This window comes from Cricetulus griseus, unplaced genomic scaffold, assembly GCF_003668045.3.
Source record: "Cricetulus griseus strain 17A/GY unplaced genomic scaffold, alternate assembly CriGri-PICRH-1.0 unplaced_scaffold_1, whole genome shotgun sequence".
Classification (NCBI taxonomy): domain Eukaryota; kingdom Metazoa; phylum Chordata; class Mammalia; order Rodentia; family Cricetidae; genus Cricetulus; species Cricetulus griseus.
Genome location: NW_023276808.1, coordinates 3102131 through 3120713, shown reverse-complemented (window position 1 = coordinate 3120713; position 18583 = coordinate 3102131). Strand labels below are relative to the sequence as shown.

General features: G+C 43.9%; 1 protein-coding gene and 1 pseudogene across 1 annotated transcript in view; one reads left to right on the top strand and one right to left on the bottom strand.

Annotated features, from left to right (window-relative positions):
- LOC113838584 (ephrin-B2-like) overlaps nucleotides 1–18583 on the top strand; it is a 665634-nt gene that overhangs the window by 31414 nt on the left and 615637 nt on the right. The gene's annotated exons all lie outside the window — the stretch shown is intronic.
- On the bottom strand, nucleotides 7221–7789 carry LOC113838755 (annotated as a pseudogene).

Here is an 18583-nt window from a genome sequence, read left to right as displayed (position 1 = left end):
TTTACATTGTGACATTCTGTTGTATGATCAACTAAAATGTTGACTTTTAGCAGGACTTTTGTGTATAGTTTTAAAGGAGATGGCCAGGGCAGGGACAAATTATCTATTACAAGAAGAACAATCCTGAGCAGTCCTTTTGTTGGGAGTGTTTGGCAGTGTTACTCTAATAGTCTTTGAAGTTTGCACTTCATCAGGTTATGAGCCCACCCTGAATCATCTTTTGATGGGTTTTCATCATGTTTTAAAACTGTTTAGAAATGAATGGGATTCTTTGTTTTTAAAGGCGAATCTTTATGACATACACAGTATTCTTTCTAAAACTGTATGCTGACTGTAGTGCTGTCTGAATGACATCAGGCTTTTGCTCCTTGCTAAATATGTATATACAGAATATTTGGAGGTCAGGAATAGTCTAAATGGCTAATGGATCTAGAAGCTATTTGTCGGTGGGGTGGGAGAAAGGAAATGACGACCACAAATGTAGACTATGCCATAACGTTCAGTTTGTTGTCTTAAACGAGCAAGCTGGTGTCTGAATTTGCTGTGTTTCAGTTTATTAGAGTTTTATCTTACTTTTTTCCTTTCTTGTCTTTTATCTCATCTACTCTACACCACAGTAAAGCAGCTGGTTCATTCCTATAACTGTGAGAACAAATGAATAAATTCTTTTATTTGCAAATCAACTGGCTTCATGTTTCAGTGCCTGGTATATGAAAGGCTTGAATTTAATGAGCAGTTTTTTCGGAGTTTACAATACAGACATAGGCTTTAAATTCCAGATGAATTGTTTGACAAACCTGGTAACTGTGTTCATTATTCACGGGTTTAAAGAAGTTTCCTATTGGAATCCATTTCAAACATTTTTATTTTGTTTTGTTTTTTTATAATGTTTGGTTTTGTTTTCTATTGTTAATTTTTCTATTCTCTTCTGCTCTTATACATGGAGTACCTTTATTCCAACACTAGCAGGTTTTCTCTACAGGAAAATTTTAAATAAATCTGTCATTATTGAATCCCTTGATTTAAAATGTGTCATTTTCTTTCTTTGCTTCTTAAAATTTGGGATTGGTAAGATGTGGTTTTTGAGTGATCTTGCCAAATACAAAATGCTCAGTTGGTAAAGTGGGGACACAGAACCTGGCTTGGTAAAAGAGCAGAGTAATCTAAAGTCAGGAGAAAGGAAACAGAGGGTTTGGGGTGTGAGTATAGGTGCCAGCAGGAGCCAGAGACATCAGATACCCCTGGAGCTGGACAATGACAGTTGTGAGCCACCTGATCTGAGTTCTGGGACCTGAACTCCTGTTCTTGAAAGAGCAGTATGCATACTCTTAAGCACTGAGCCAGCCTTCCACCTCCAGGTGGCATAGTTTTACACATGGAAAGCTTGCAGGCTCCTTTTGTTATGTTTCAGTGCTAAAATTACGATGTGGTGGTTCTGGGAATATCCAGCTCACCAGTACTCTAATCTTCGGCTCCTTACTGGCAAAAAGAGACTTGCACGAGTGACTAAGCCTCAGATCTTAAGATGGAGAGTGCGTCCAGATGTGTCCCATGTAGCCTTGGAGTCTTCAAAGGGAACAGAAGAAAAGAGTTGGTGTCAGAATAGGACATGTGATAACAGTAGCAGAGACGAGAGAAAGAAGCAAGGTAGAAAGGAGCTAGGCTGTTGACTTGGAAACTGGAGGGTGGGGCAACAAGCCAAGAGATGCAAGAGACCCCCAGAATCTGAAATAAAGCAAAAGCCTGGGTAATGGCTGAGATGAGAAGAAGGTTCTCTGCTTTGCTTTCCATGCCTCTGCGGTGACACCAGTCTTTGCCAGTCCTCTGCCCACAGCTGTGGGGCTCACCTCTAAGGTTGTAGGTGCTGCTCCCTACCAGCTCCTGTGTGGACAGCATTTGTCATCCTGCTTATATATTCCAGAAACTGATGAATTTTTTATTGTTTTTAAATGATTGTTATTGCTGGGGGAAGTTGTTATTTTAAACTATGATATTAATGGGATCCTCACTTTCTATACAGATTATTCACGTCTCTTAGCCTACTGTCTTGTGGGAAAGCTCCCATGAACCTCAATGCTCCAGACACCAGGTGGTGATGTGTGTGTCAGGAAATTCACAAAGCCCAAACTGGCTGTGCCTTGAAGGACAGGGCATGCTGCCACAGGCAAAGTGTGAAGCCCTTACATCAGATACAGAATAATTGTTAGTTCTGTTTAGGGCTGGATGTGGCTCAGTGAGCAGAACATGATCTCAGCAATTCTAAGGACCCTGCTTCAAACTCGGAACCAAAGAGAGAAAGAGACACCCACACAGAGGGAATGTGAAGTCTCTTTTCAGCTATTTGGAAGCAAGCCCTGTACAAGGGTGTACCCACCAGACAGCACAGGATGTTATCCACATTTCCAAAATGATGGGAAAATGACATTAATGAAGTATGAATTTTTTCAATTGTTCATAACAGTGATTATCATTCATTCAATGTGCAGTTAAATATCTGCTCCACACAGTTAAATGACTACTGCCTGGTGCTAAAGGCGCAGTGGTGAGTGAGAGTGAGTCAGATTTCAGGGCGCACCTCCTGCAATCTCACAAACCTCTGGGAAATAGCATCGCTGGTCAGTGCTTTGCAGGAGCCTGGAGAGAGGGGTTGCTGGCCCGGACTAAGGGGGAGAAGAATGTACCTGTGTGACTGGACTTAAGAAGAGCCTTGTTGTGCTTTATGTGTGTGCACATACCATTATTGCACAGACAGGCCTGACAGGAGTACTCAGATTCTGGGAAAGGGGCACTGTGTTTTATTTTGTTTGTTTTTTTTCTGTGAAATAAAGATCCTGGATGAATGAATGATCTGTTTGGTGATTTCCATATTTAAAGCTACCTCTTGAAATATATGTTTTCATTAAAAGTCAAATTTGCATTACATATATATGTCCATGTACACATACATACATATACTTTCTGTTTATGAAATAGATTCTTCGAAAAAATTTTGACCATTATTTAATCATATGTATGAGCATTTCCTATATACACATGGGAAGAGAGAGGACAGTTAAGCATGTACTTATAAAAATAATTTCCCTTTTCACTTAAAATGACGTAACATGAGCAAACACATTAATTCTTTCTGGGAGTCATGTTGAATAAACAAAGGCATTTAGATTAGTTTTTAGGCATGATGTATTCCCAGAGGACTCTGGCTCCTGGACTTATTTTAAACCTGAAAACCTGTGACATGTTAGGATGACAGTGTTAACCCTTGCTATGGAACCATTTTCTATGCCAGCAGATGGCTGAGTCTGTTTGTGCATGCTGCCCTGTGGCTGCCCTTGGCCACCACTAAGTCTGAGTATCGGGTGAAAGCCTGGAGATTTGGATGAATGACAAGATGCCTGGTCCACTGTCTGAGAGAATGACTCTCACCTTTATTGTGGAGCAGCCTAAAATACAAACTTAAAAAAACCCCAGGTGAAAGGGTTCACAACAGGATATTGATGTTAGTAGGGTGAGGTCAGATAAAGAGGGGGTACCCGTGGTTATGCTGGAAAACAACTCAGATACCCTGTGGTGTCTGGGTCCCAACATCTCCCCCTTCTTTATATATAACAAAACAGTTATCAAGTAAGAACTATAAGATTTCAACCATTCTATCTTAGTGTGTTACTATAACTATCTATCCTCAACTACATCAAACCATAGAAGGATGATATATAAACTCTAGAACTGACAGAGACATCTTGCTTCCTAGACAGTCACCCAGAGTTTCTTGGTAATGTTGGGCATCCATTTTTAGCCTACAGGTCACAATGTGTCTGACAGACTTCTCAGCAAAGCAGTAAATTCTAAACTCTCCAACTGCATTGGCAGTTTGTCTGTCACCTTTTTTCTGTGTCCTGTAGAATATCTGGTAGACTCTTCCATGAAGCAGGAACCTTTCATGACTGTCCATCTTTTTTAAGCAGTCACTTTCCAGTGGGTCCTGCATGTCCAGTTTATAAAGCAACAGTCAAACTGTTCAGGCAAGAGCAGCTTCTTGCCCAAATGGCTAGTCTTGCCATGTCAAAGGCAAACTTTATTTCTTCGATGCTCATCTTCTGCTCAGATGTAATTGGTGTGCCAGGAGCAGTTGTGTCTCACTGTCAAGAAAAACCCTAAACCATTTAAATGCCATATACTCCATAGGTCTTTGAATGGTTTGAAGAATATCTACATATCTAGAAAACCAAAGTAATATCAACAAATGAAGACCCATTCCAATACAAAGTATCAACAAATGAGGATCCATTCCAATACAAAGTATCATTTCTATATCATATTCCTCATTTTTTGCTTAAAAAAGTGATTGACTGTGACCACTACCATTTCTAACTGACCAAATTAAATGAAAACAAATATAAGGATCACCCGGGCCACTGCTTCATGGGGTCCTGCCCCATGAAACCATACCAGTATGGAAGGAATTCACAGCTCTTCACCCTCCATGGAATAAAAGCAGAAAATTTTCTCCCATGTATCCTATACTTTAATAACTGTTGCTCCTTCCCTAGCAATTAAATGATTTAAAGGCAACACAATAGCATTCTTTTGTTAACAGTCACACATTTACTATCACACTTCATATACACACATATGTGACAACACCATACATGCAGAACATTCATACATCTTTGGAACAAAACTCACAAAGGAGAGGAGATGTCGGGGGATGGCCATCCTTACCATAGCTTGGCCTCTTTGGAGGATCTTCAGGACTGTCGCATCTTTGTCCATTCCTGTATGGTCTTTTGTAGGGATTGGGTCTATTCTTTATCTATTTGGACATATTCTCCTTTCTCATCTGATGTGACAATGATGTGGATGGCTTGTGGTGAGGTCTCGGGGAAATCGCCTGGAAGTGCAGGGCTATGTAATTGGCATTGCCAGTACTCTTTTTTGGAGCTGGGTTGTTAGTGCCACTGGGTACAGTGGATGAAGACATTGGGTTCTGCATAGGGACACAGTTCTTCTCACTGTCTCTAGAATCTGTATTGGAGATGGAACGGCAGTACTGGGAGGACCTTGGGTTAAAGGTGTGGTTGAACGTGGACCAAGACTTGGTGACAAATGACTTGTAAGGGAGCCCATTGATGACAGTGTGGTTACTCAGGTCAAGGGGTACTGACTTTGCTTTTCGGCCAGGCTTGAGGGGCAGATTGAACGGGGGTGGTTGGATCTCACTTCCTCGGCTGACAAAGTGATGGAGCATTGTGCTCATGGGGATGTCAGAACCTGGGTTTACGGGCATATAATTGAAATCAGAGCTGGCACTGTCTGATCCACCCACGATAGTCTTTTCTAGAGATTTAGCAGACCAGCAGGCAGTTTCTTCACCTCATGTTGGATACTTGTAGTCACTGACTGGAGGACTTTGTGGAGGGCTGCCCCCGCAAGGTGTCTTGGGGTGCGGTGGGGGAGCTAAGTCCACGTGGAGGTCTCCAAATTTCACACACAGGGTGTTTCTGGGTACCTTGAATGTGTACACATCCTCAATATCTGCAACAGACCCTGCTAGGAGCAGGGGCTGACTGGAACTGCTGAATTCAGCTGGAGAAGAGCAGAGATTATGACTGACTAAAGAAAGGTTTCTCAGGGTGTCAATGCTCTCTTTAGTTTGACTGAAGCCACAGATCTGACAGATGCTCTGGACCCACCTATTCCTGTCAGCCTCTGTCTCAGCCACCAGGTAAAAGGTGTGCTCATTGATAATGATATCAAAAATGAACCTCTGATGGAGCTCTTGTTTGTTGAAGGTCAGGGCTACATCCAACTGTGTACAGAAGTTTAGGTTGATGATACCCAGGGGTTTCTTGCAGTGTTCATTCTTATAATATTCTAGAACATCTGGGTCACCACACATCTTACCGCTGCGCAGAATGAACCAGAATTTCTTCCAAGCATAGTGCCCCAACTTTTTCTCAGGAAGTGATTTCTCCAGCCAGCCTGTGCACACCACATCAGTTTCGTCTGACAGGAGCCCACAGTGGGCTCCAGTGGACAAGGGATCGGGCTGCTGGGTCAGCTGGCTGCTGGTGGGTATTTCATGGAGGAGGCAGTTTTCCAGGATTTCTTTACTAATTTTCTTAGCATTATTGCTTAATCCAGTGTTAAAATGAAATCTTACCAGTACCTTGTCTCTTTAAACTTTCTCTGTGTGATTGACTGTGATCTCCATTCTAATCCAACTCTCTTAGGAGTTGAGGTTCCTATTTTCTAGTACCTTTTGCAATCCACCCTCACAACTCCTTACTTGCTTGCCAGCATTCTGAGGGTGATCTCTCAGGGTCCCCTTTCTTTCCTATTTTCAGTGGGACCTCCATTTGTGGCTGCTCTTGGCCACCACTAAGTCCGAGTATCAGGCAAAAACCTGGAGATTTGGATGAACCACAAGATGCTTGGTTCTGTTTCTGAAAGAATGTTCCTCACTTTTATTGTGAAGCAGCCTTGTATACAAACTTCCAAAATCCCAGGTCAAAGGGTTCACATCATGATCCTAGTGGGGCAAGGTTAGGAAAACAGGAGGTGCCTGTGGTTCTACTGAAAAACAACTCTTAGAGACCCTGTGGGGGATGGGTCCCAACACTCAACAGTCTTACTATACTTATGAAGGATGATAAACTCTAGGACATGCTAAAAGTGAATCAAAGGAAGCCCAAAAATCTGTGATTTCAAAGTCTTAGGTCTCAATGCAGCTGTAATTACTAATTAATTCACTCAGTGACTAGATGAAACATAGCAGAGATGGATCAAAAGCTTCACTACTCCGGGTCACACAATGCTCACAGCTGGTAAGAGAATTAGCATAGCCTCAACTGCATGCACCAAACCCCGGGAAGACAGTCTCAGGTCTTTAGTCTCTTCCACAGGCATTGCTAGTTGAAGTCCAAAACCCAGGGAATATTGCCACTTAGAGAAAAGAGGTTTCCACTGTCATTTTAAAATAAGCATATAAGATAAAAGCTGAAAGTCTGCACGAACAGAAAAAAAATAAAACTAGGTAATGCTAAAACAAATGCTACTAATTTAGTGTAATGTACAAAAATTACCACTTTTACTTGAGTATGCCTTAATAAAAGAGTACAAATTGTATTTACATAATTATACACTTTGTCTTTGAAATCTTTTTCTTCTTTTTATCATCTCTGCTCATCTTTTCTTTATGATTTCGAATTTCTCGGAGCAGATTACATTACAATGCATTTTTTAATCTTCACACGGCCAGGAGTCTTTTCTTCTTTGCTGATTTTTTTCAATCTGTACTGTCGGATCTCTCTCACCAATGTATAAAAAGCATCCTCCACTCTCTGTCTTGTCTTTGCTGAGGTTTCAATAAATGGAATCCCATAACTTCCTGCTAAGTCCTGAGCCTGACTTGTGTCTATGTTCTAGAAGGCAAATCACATTTATTCCCTACTAAGACCATAGGCACATCTTCAGAGTCTTTTACTCTTTTAATTTGTTCTCTATAATGGTGAATAGCTTCAAATGATTTAGTATTATTCATGGCAAATACACAAAGAAAGCCCTCCCCAGTCCTCATGTACTGGTCCCTCATTGCACTGTACTCCTCTTGACCTGCTGTGTCGAGAATGTCCAAGAGACAGGTTTCTCCATCAATTACTACTTGTTTCCTGTAGGAGTCCTCTATTGTAGGATCATATACATCCACAAAGTGATTCTGAATTAGCTGTATCGTCAAGGCACTCTTGCCTACGCCATCAGCTCCCACTACCACAATTTTATACTGAGTCATTTTCAGCAGGTCTCTACCTGCTGTGGGCCACGCCTCAGGCTCCCACAGCTGCTTTCAAGCCCACACTTACTCACTTGCTTGCTCGCTCCAGGTCCGAAATGGCTTGGGAGCTGGACTCCGGCCCAGCTGCTGCCTTCCTCCTCCCCCTCCACCGCCGCCTCAGCTGCTGCCTGCAGAATCGCCACAGTAGTAATTTTTAAACGAGGTCTGATCTAATTGATACCACCCAGAAACCTCTGAAAACCATTTAAAGTTTGAAGGGTGTCCAGCCGAAGACTAATCTTTAGAGGGTGCACCCCATTTGCCACAACCAAGCATGTCTTAGGTTTGGCTCCCTCACTGACCTTCTTATTTCCCTGCATAGCAGAAGCAATAACTTGTCCCATAATGTGGTGTCCATCTATATCTCTACAAATGCAAATGTAATCATTGAGGCTTTTGGCCTTGTGAGGTGGTAAAACCTCTTTACAATACTTGTTGGCATTTTTTAAAGCTAGTTTTCTCACTATAGACATGATATTATTGGTATCCCCAAATATACGCCCTGAAAGCAGCTGCTGAGATCTGTGCATATACAGCTGGATTTTAAAGAATTTGCTGACCTAGGTCTGCATAGGCTCCCGTACCAGTAAGCATTTCTGAGTTCTTTTTAGGGAAACCGGCAGCCATGTTGTGCTGTACCATTTGGTTACATAGCTCTTGGAGGTCACCTCTCCAAATAAAATAATCTCCCCTGGACAGCACAGCTGGACATAATTGTTGCCAATCACTGGGCATGCAATTCAAGGCCACAAAGAATTAAAAAATAGTCAGAGTAATAAAAGGTACATGAGGCCTGTAAGCCATAACTGCCTCTTTCAGGTGTTTAATATCCTTATAATTAAGAGGTGAATGCTGTCTCTGATTCTGGCCTTGGGGAACAACTATCTCTGGGCCACTCTGCTTTTCAGGAAAGGCCAAAGGAAAACAGAGAGTGCTAGAATTTCGAGAAGGAGGATGAGACTCAAGGGAACATTTTTTTTAGCTTATGTTATAATTTAACGTACCTTTCCAGTTCTTCCCTTTCCTTAGTCTAATCCCCTGAATATGAGGGAGAGGGCCCAAAGGAAGTGTTATTAGAAGCTTGAAGTGACCTAACAGACTCTTGGTTCTGAGCCTCTGTGAAAGGCAGCCTTGGCTTCCTTAACCTGCTTTTTCAATTCCACAGTATTACTAAGAGGTGCTTCTTTGACAAGAGGGCACAGAGAAAAAGTAACAGTTGGTATGGCATTCGGCCCATCTCTGTGTAATGTCCTTTGCAGGTCTATCCTCACCTGCTCCCCATCAACAATACTAAGGTCACCAGAGATTAAAAACCAAGGGCTGACCTCATGTACAGTTCTTAAAACTTCTGTTGCTGTCTTGTAGTTAATACTGGTACCCTGCTTATTGGACAATTGGACTAAATGGTTCCCATAAGAGAGTAAGAACTAGCCGCACCCATCTTTAATACACTGGTTCCTTACCTTAATGATGGCAAGCCTTCCCAGGTGATCCTTCAGTGTGTCCCCTTCTATCCCAAATCTTGGAGGGACCTCCAATTGTCGTAACAGGCAGCTCTACAACCTTCTCATGGATTTGGGCAAGGGAATCTGAGGATTACATAAAGACAACACAGCCAGTCACTCTTGCAAGGAGAAGGCTTTTTATTTCAAAGGGGAGTAGGCTTATATACTAACAGTAGTCCCAGTGTAAATTTACTCAGATCAAGGTCCATGCCGCCAATTGCCCCCTCAATGGGCAGATAATTTGCATTCTTGCATAAAGGTCTAGGCAGAAGCAGGGAACTAGGAAGTAAACACCTAGTCACAAGTCACCATTACTTCCTAGAAGAACAGCAGAGCCTAAGAGGTGCCCAACAGGAATTCTCTGTGTAGCCCTAGCTGTCCTGGATCTATCTCTGTAGGCCAGGCTGGACTGGAACTTGAGGAGTTCTGCCTGCCTCTGCCTCCCAAGTGCTGGGTTCAAAGCCTTGTGCCACCACCACCCAATTAAAATGTTATGTATTTTGTATTTCATGAGCATTTGTGTTTTGCCTGAATGTATGTCTGTGAGTGGGTATTGTCTCCCTTTGAACTGGAGTTGCAGATGGTTGTCCATAGTTATTCCATGTAGAAGGACTGGGGCAATGGCTCAGAGGTTAAGAGCACTGGCTGTTCTTCAGATATCCTGAGTTCAATTCCCAATAACCAGACGGTGGCTCACAACCATCTGTAATGTGTTCCAGTGCCCTCTCCTATTATGCAGGGCAGGCACATATGGAGGGAGAATGCTATATGCAGAAGAAATAAATCGATCTTTTTAAAAAACATCCCATCTACCTTGTGCCTCTGGGCTTTTACCTTTCTCTATTTTCTATCTCTTTCTTTCCTTCTTACAATTTTGATGGCTGTGTGGCTGTCCCCTGGTGTTCTCTCTCCCCTTTTCTCTTCTTTGCCTTTTCCTTTCTCTCTTCTTCTATTTATTCTCTCTGCACACCAGCCCTGTCTATCACTCTCTCCTGCCTAGCTGTTGACATTTCAGCTCTTTACCAGACCAGTCAGGTGGGTTGGACAGGCAAAGTAACACAGCTTCACAGAGTTAAACAAATGCAACATAAAAGAATGTAGCAATCTTCAACCAATACCCCACAACAGCTTTGAGCTTCCATGTGATTATTGGGAATTGAACCCTGGGTTCTCTGCAAGGGGTGCCTGTGCTCTTAATAGTTGAACCATCTCTCCAAAACAAAAAAATAATAATTTTAAAAATTAGAAAAAAGTGGCCAGGCATTGGTGTTGCACTCCCAGCACTCAGGAGCAGAGGCTGACTGATCTCTGCGAGTTGGAGGCCAGCCTGGTCTACCAAGAGAGTTCCAGGCTAGGCTCCAAAGCTACCCAGAGAAACCCTGTCTCGAAGAAAGAAAGAGGGTGAGGGAGAGGGAGAGAGAGACAGAGAGACAGAGAGACCGAGAGAGAGAGACAGAGAGAGAGACAGAGAGAGACAGATAAAGAGACAGAGAGAGAGAGAGATTGAAATTTGGTAGCAGGAGTCAAAAAGGTGCCGACACAGCAGATGAAAGCATTGGCTATTAAGGCTGGTGACAAAGTGCAACCCCCTGAGGAAGTTCAACCATTCATTACTAAGGAAAGAAGAACATGATCTCCACAATTATAACCACAAGTGCTAGGACCAAAGGCTTGAGACATATGCCAGTCCTGTTTGTTTTAGCCAAATAAAAGTCTTACTAGAAAGTACATGTAGGGACTTGTGAGATGGTTCCTCAGATAAAGGTACCTGACAATCTGAGTTTAGTGCCTGGGGCCCACACTGTAAAGGAGAGACTCTTGCAAGCTGTCATGGAACATTGACCATAATGGGCTCCTGCATTAATTAGAAAAGACGCACAGGGGCCGTAGGATGGCTCTGTGCTGAGGAGCACTTGCTGCTGTGCATGGGAACAGGTATAGCCCACAAAATATATTTGAGACAGGGTCTCATTGTATATCTCTGACTAACCTGGAATTTGATATGTAGAACAGGCTGGCCTCCAGCTCACAGAGATCCGCCTGCCTCTGCCTCTCAGTGCCAGGATTAATGGTGAGTGCCAGCATGCCCACCTCACACAAAATAATTTTTTGTTTTTGTTTTTTGAGACAGGGTTTCTTGCTTTGGAGCCTATCTTGCTCTGGAGAACAGGCTGGCCTTGCACTCACAGAGATCTGCCTGCCTTTGCCTTCCGAGTGCTGGTATTAAAGGCGTGCGCCACCAACTCCAGGCCACAAAATAATTTTTAAGTGCAATTTGAAAATCCTGTATATATTTATGTAATCAAATACGTGTAATATCATATTGGCATCTTGGACTGGTGTTTTTTGTTTGTCCATTTGTTTGTTTTTTAGATAAGGTTTCTCTGTGTAGTCCTGGATGTTCTGGAATTCACTATTTATAACAGGATGGCCTTGAACGCAGAGATCTGCTTGATCTGTCCCCTGAGTGCTGGGATCAAAGGTGTGCACCACCATCGCCAGGCCTTGAACAATTTGTTGCTTTTGTGATCTACTTGCTTTCTTTGGTGGGTGTGTGTGTGCTAGGAATCAAACCCAGGACCTTGCACACAACAGGCAAGAGCCCTACTACTGAGCTACACCTACAGCCCCTGGCTTTTTGAGCCAGAGCCTCACTATACACCCAGGCAAGTCTAATGGAACATCCTCCTGCCTCTGTCTACCATGTGCTTGTGGATGACACAGGTGTGTGCCACACAGCTTCCAGAGAACACTGAACTCTGTAGACAGAGGCAGAGGATAGATTCCATGTCTCCAGGAAATTCTCCCATCGTGCTTATCAGCTGGATTTTACACAGGCTGAAAATCTGCCACCTCAGCCAGGCTGCCTGTGAAGATCTGGTCTCCAGCCTCAGGCTGAACCAGACCCTGACTGAGCTGGACCTGGGCCTGAACGTCCTTGGTGATCCAGGGCACTTCTCCTGTGTGAGGGCCTCTGGTACCCAGACTGCAAACTGCAGACCCTCCGGTGAGTGGAGTTCCGGATTCAGCATGCTTCCCCTTCTTCTCTGTCCAGCGAGGCCGTGGGACCTCCAATTTCCTCACCAGCTCTAACTACAGAATCTTGCTGTTACGTTTTCCTGCCACAGGGTCTTTACACACACAACACTGACACCACTGAATCGACTCTTCTGTTCTGCTGTACATTTAGTTTCCAGGGGAGGTGCTGGAGAGATGGCTTAGTGATTCAGAGCACTGGCTGCTTTTCCAGAGTTCCTGAGTTCAATTCCAGTGACCATATGATGCTCACAAACATCTATAATGAGATCCTGTGCCCTCTTCACACACACACACACACACACACACATTCAATTTCTGGGGGGGAGATTGGTTAATCTTTCAGGTCTCAGAACAAATAGCACTGACCAAAGTGTACCCTCTCTTCTACTTGGCTTTCTATTACTGTGATAAACAACATGAACAAAGGTGACTTCAGGAAGCAAGAGTTTTTGTTATCTTACAAGTTATATAGCTCTTCACTGAGGGAAACCAAGACAGAAGCCTGAAACACTAAAGAAACCAAACAAATTTGCTGCTTAGTGGTTGGTTCCCTGTGGCTTGCTCTGCTAGCTGCTTTTATACAGCTCAGCCCTACTGGCCCAGGGATATACTACTAGCCATGGGCTCCTACAACAATTAACCATCAAGGTTTCTCTGTGTAACAGTCCTGCATGTCCTGGAACTTGCTCTGTATACCAGGCTGGCCTTGAACTCAGTGTAATCTCCCTGCCTCTGCCTCCTGAGTGCTGGGGTTAAATGTGTGCACCACCACAACCCCACCCCTTTCTTCTTTTTTTAAATTACGAAATTTGACAGATGTGGCTTTCTGCCTGCCTGTATGTTTTTGACCAAGATCTTCCCTGGTAGCCACAGAGTCCAGAAGACAAGATTAGATTGACTAGGACTGGAGTTACAGCCAATTGTGAGCTGCCTGGCCCTTGCCTTCTGTCTTGCCTTCCTCTCTGCATTCTCCCCTTGTCTCTCTCAAAGGTGGTCAATGCCATACTCCTGCACCCAGCATACTTATTTGGCATTTAAGCCCAGCCCTGGTTACCTAACCAAAAGGCATGTGAAAAAACGCACTTTGGCCATCCCTTCCTCTAGGTTGGGCATTTGCCAGCTGGGCTCAGATGCATGCAGATGGATTGCCCGTGTGCTCCAACTAAACTCTTGCCTCTGAAAACTGGACATGAGCTTCAACGACTTGGGAGACAGGGGCCTGTGGCTGCTGAGGCATCCGGCCTGCAAACTCCAGAAGCTGTGGTGAGTGTTTTGCTTAGGAGGAGGGCGACAGGAATAGCGTGGGGATGCTAATGGAGTCATGAACCACTACATACTGGCTGCTTAAGTAGAAATTTTAAGGCCAGCCTCAGCTTTATAGCTACTATCAGGCCAGTGTGGGATATGGGAGATGCTACTTCAAAAAACAGCACAGAAAACAATGGTGGTTATTTTCATTCTAAAGGCAGGAAACACATAAACATAACTGAGCCTGGGAGTGATGGCTGGAGCCTTTAATCCCAGCACTCGAGAGGCAGAGGCAGGAGGATCTCTGTGAGTTCCATGCCAGCCTGGTCTACACAGCAAGCTTCAGGACAGTCACCAAATGTTGCAAAGAGAAACCCTGTCAAAAAACCAAAAAAAGGAAAATGTGGTATCTCAATTTCCTGCTCCTGCCACCATGCTAACCACTTGCTGCCATAACTCCACACGTAAGTGGAGATAGAAAAGAATCTCCCATACTACAAAAAGCAACCACCCATTAGACAAACATACACATATATAAATACACACACACACACACACACACACACACACACACACACACGTGACAAACCTTGGGGATGTTTAGAAACTGCTTGGGGAATAACCATTTATTAATTTGGGCATTTTCTTTTAATCTATGGGTAAGTGCATCTGGGCTTGCAGTGTGCACAGAGGCCAGAAGATGGCATCAGGTGCCCGGGAGTATCAGTTACAGGATGTTGTGAAACAATAAACCAAACTTGGCTCCTCTAGAAGACCAGTCTTAACCACTGAGCCATATCTCCAGCTCTTGCTATTGGGATATTAGGTTTCTGTTATCTATTACTATACTGGCTGGACTCTCAGACTCACACTGCTTTACAACACTGCTGCTCAGTTTAACATTACTTCCTGTACTTTTGCTTTTATTTCCCTCGAGGAAGGGTTTCTCTGTGGCTTTGGAGGCTGTCCTGGAACTAGTTTTGTAGTCCAGGCTGGTCTCCAACTCACAGCGATCTTCCTGCCTCTGCCTCCTGAATCCTGGTATTAAAAAGGCGTGGGCCACCACTGCTCAACTTTCGATTTATTTTTATAAATATTAATTTATTATGTACACAGTATTCTGCCTGCATGTATGTCTGCCAACCAGAATAGGGCACCAAATCTTTTTATAGATGGTTTTGAGGCACTCTGTGGTGGTTGGGAATTGAACTCAGGACCTCTACAAGAGTAGCAAGTGCTCCAACCCTGGAGCGCTCTCTTGTTCTTTTAAATGAAACCAGTCTCAGCTGGCATCTGGGAGTTCTCAGTGTCTTATTTACCCACTGGACATGCTTTCCACACCATGCTATCTGCCTCTGTAAATGAGAATACAACTAGGAGTTTCCTGTGGTTTTTATTATTAATAGCTAAAGACACTCAAGATTGGGAGTAAGGAGCCCAGAGTGGTTGGGAACATGTTTGATGCCACCACATGGAAGGCAGAGGCAGGTAGATCTCTAAGAATTCCATGCCGGCCAAGGCTGCTGCCACCACTGCCCGGCCCAAGTCACCTACTCTTAACGAATCCTGAACAGCCAAGGCACATACTACCCTTTTGCCATTGTTTCCTTTAAAAACCGGTCACAAGTGAGGCATGCATTTGCATCAGTGAGTCAGCACCTTTGTGGCCTCTTTTTGAGATCTCACGAACTTGGCATAACAATTACATGCCAGCCAAAGAAACAGAGAGACCCTGTCTCCAACAAGCAAACTAAACATCAGGAGTGAGGAGCCTGGAGAGATGGCTCTGTGGTTAGGGCATTTGTTGCTCTGGCTGAGGTACCAGTTTCCAGATCCTACTCTGTAGCTCACAACCTGTTCCAGGGGATCCAACTCCAATTGCATGAGTTCGAATCACCCTGGTGACCTCCATTGGCACTGCAATATGAGTTTCAGTCATCCACGTGTGCAAAATACTCATCCTAAAACAAACTAAAGGGCTGGAGGGCTGGCTTAGCAGGTTAAAGCATCTACTGCTGAGCTTGATGACAGGCTTCACCATCAGAACCCTGGTAGGTGGAAAGGAAAACATCTACAGGTTGATCTTGGGTCTCCAAAGAACACCGTAGCGAACAGTATTAAGAGCAAAAGCACAACCAAAACCACTAGCTGGATCCCAGCTTCACAGGAAGCTGAAGTAAGAGAATTCCAGGTTCATGACCAAACTGGGAAACTTATTGAGGCCATACCTGAAAATGTGAGCTAGGGGGATGGTTTGGCAGTAGAGTGTCTGCTTTCCTAGCATTGCCAGAGATGTAAGTTCCAACACTGAAAATAAATGTTTAATATTTTGCATTTACCTGTGTTTCTGGACTGCATAGTTGTGACATTCAATCCATGTTAGGCTTCAATGGGATCCAGCCAACTTGCCAGGTTCATACCTGAGGGGGAGAATAGATTGAGACATGGCAGGTAAAGACACTTAAAAAAAGAGTCACAGGATAGTCAAGAGGGCAATCCAGTGCGAATACTGGACATCCCAAGTTTACTCTTCAGCATTCTTAAGTACCCCAACCAAAAGGAGAACATGGCAAAAGACTTCTTTATCATGTATAAGGAACAAACACACTGTCTATCTTAACCACCGAACATTTGATAACCACACCTGAGACTCAAATCTTCCTGTGGGCCTTGAGGGTAAAGAGTAACCACAACTCAGACCAAGTCTGTAGTTATTTAGGTAAGACATTCAAGACTAAGATCAAACATCCTATAGTAGCCATGCCTTAGACCTTATGACTTTAACCTTGGAAGACCAAGGACAGTTTTGAACTCTCTGACCTTGAGTCAAGAGGAAGCAGAGCCATCTCTGGGCTCTGACAGACAGTATTTCTACAAGTCTGAGGCCACCTTGAGATCAATGCTCTCCTCATACAAAACATGGCCAAAAAAGCCTTTCTCCTTTGTTATCTCCATTGTCCTTGCCCTTGAGATTTGTATTGTGGCTAGAGTGATGGCTCAGTAGTTAAGAACACTGGCAGCAGAGTGGGCATTGATGGTGCAATCCTGTAATCCCAGCACTTGGGAAGCAGAGGCAGACAGGTCTCTGGGAGTTCAATGCAAGCCTGGTCTACAGATTGAGTTCCAGGACAGCCAAGGTTACACAGACAAATCCTGTTGGAAAAAATCCAAACAAACAAACAATAGAAATAAATAATGGTTAATTCTCTCTCTCTCTCTCTCTCTCTCTCTCTCTCTCTCTCTCTCTCTCTCTCTCTCTCTCTCTCTGTGTGTGTGTGTGTGTGTGTGTGTGTGTGTGTGTGTGTATGTATGTATGTATGTATGTATGTATGTATCCAAATGCATTGAGCTGATATTGGCCAGAAAAGGACAGCTGATCCCTTCGACCTGAGTTAAAAATGGTTGTATGTGGAACTAAACTCTGGCCCTGTGCAAGAGCAGGAAGCACTGCATACAGAACTAATGAAAACAATATTTGACACACAGGCTGTGTGGCTGGAGACATGGCTCAGAGGTTAAGAGCACTGACTGCTATTCCAGGGGTCCTGAGTTCAATTCCCAGCAACCACATGGTGGCTCACATCCATCTACATTTCAATCGGTGCCCTCTTCTGGCAGGTAGGCAGAACACTGTATAAGTAATAAATAAATCTTGAAGGAAGGAAGGAAGAAAGGAAGGAAGACAGGCTAAAAGGCAGGTTACCATGATGCTGTCTCTGTAGTCCATAGTGATAGTCCCATGTTTGTCCACAGGCTCTTTGGAATAGACCTGAACAAAATGACACACAGTAGGCTGGCAGTGCTTTGACTCTCAAAACCGTACTTGGATACTGGGTGATGAGCAGGAATGCAGCAACAGAATGGAGGGCACCAGGACTTTTCTTCCCTCGGACAGTTGTGATCCAGCACTTGAGAGACATTACTTTGTGTGTGACTTTTGCTTTTCTCTGTTTAACTGTCAAGGCTGCCCTGGAACCCCACAAAAATCTGAGTACTGGACATTTAAGTCAGTCACTGTGACAAGACTCCCACCTACTGGCGAATGTGTGAAACTGCAGATTAAAATAAGGGCAGAAGACACTTACTTGGAGGAGTCGGGTATATTATGTTAGAGACAAGGTGTTTCTGTAGCCTTGGCTGTCGGCCACCTCTTAGTTCTGCTTGCCTCGGCTTCTCTAGACCCACAAATATTTGCACATTTTCCAGAGGCAATTCAAGCAGTAACCTAGAATCCTTGCAGATATAAGAAGGGGGCAATATTAACCTGCCCAGCCAATTCCTTAGAAATTTGTATGTTTAGCTGGGGGTTGGTGGAACAAGCCTATAATACCAGCACTCTGGAGGCAGAGGCAGGCAGATGTCTGTGAGTTAGAGACCAACCTGGTCTACAAGAGCTAGTTCCAGGACAGCATCCAAAGTCACAGAGAAACCCTGTATGGAAACCCCCCCCCCCAAAATGAAGTTGTTTGTTTTCCTACTTCACAACTCAGCATTGTAATCACACTGGGAGACTGTACACTAGAAAAAAACAGAAGCACAAAATATACTAACTTGGCTGGAGATGTAAACCAAGTTTCCAGAGGCAGTATACCTAGAAAGATCCAGGAATGTTTGTATCTGCTATCCACACAGATGAGGCCTCAACACATGGAGAGGGCAGGACATGTGGACCAGCTGGAAGACTGGCTGCCTAGCTAGCATGCATGAAACACAGGACCATATTCTCTCCTAAGGAGATATAAAGATTGCATGACGATGGTTAACATTTGGGCTGAACAAATGTTTACCTCTGCCGTGCATGATGGCTTGTGCCTTTATGAACCAAAGGCAGGTCATTCAAGAGCAGACAGAGCTACAGGGAGGCCCAGGAAAATGAAGCAATTGGTGAAAGACAACAGACTACTTGAGAAAAGCTGTGTTTGAACTCCAGGACCTACAGGAGCAGATATATATATATATA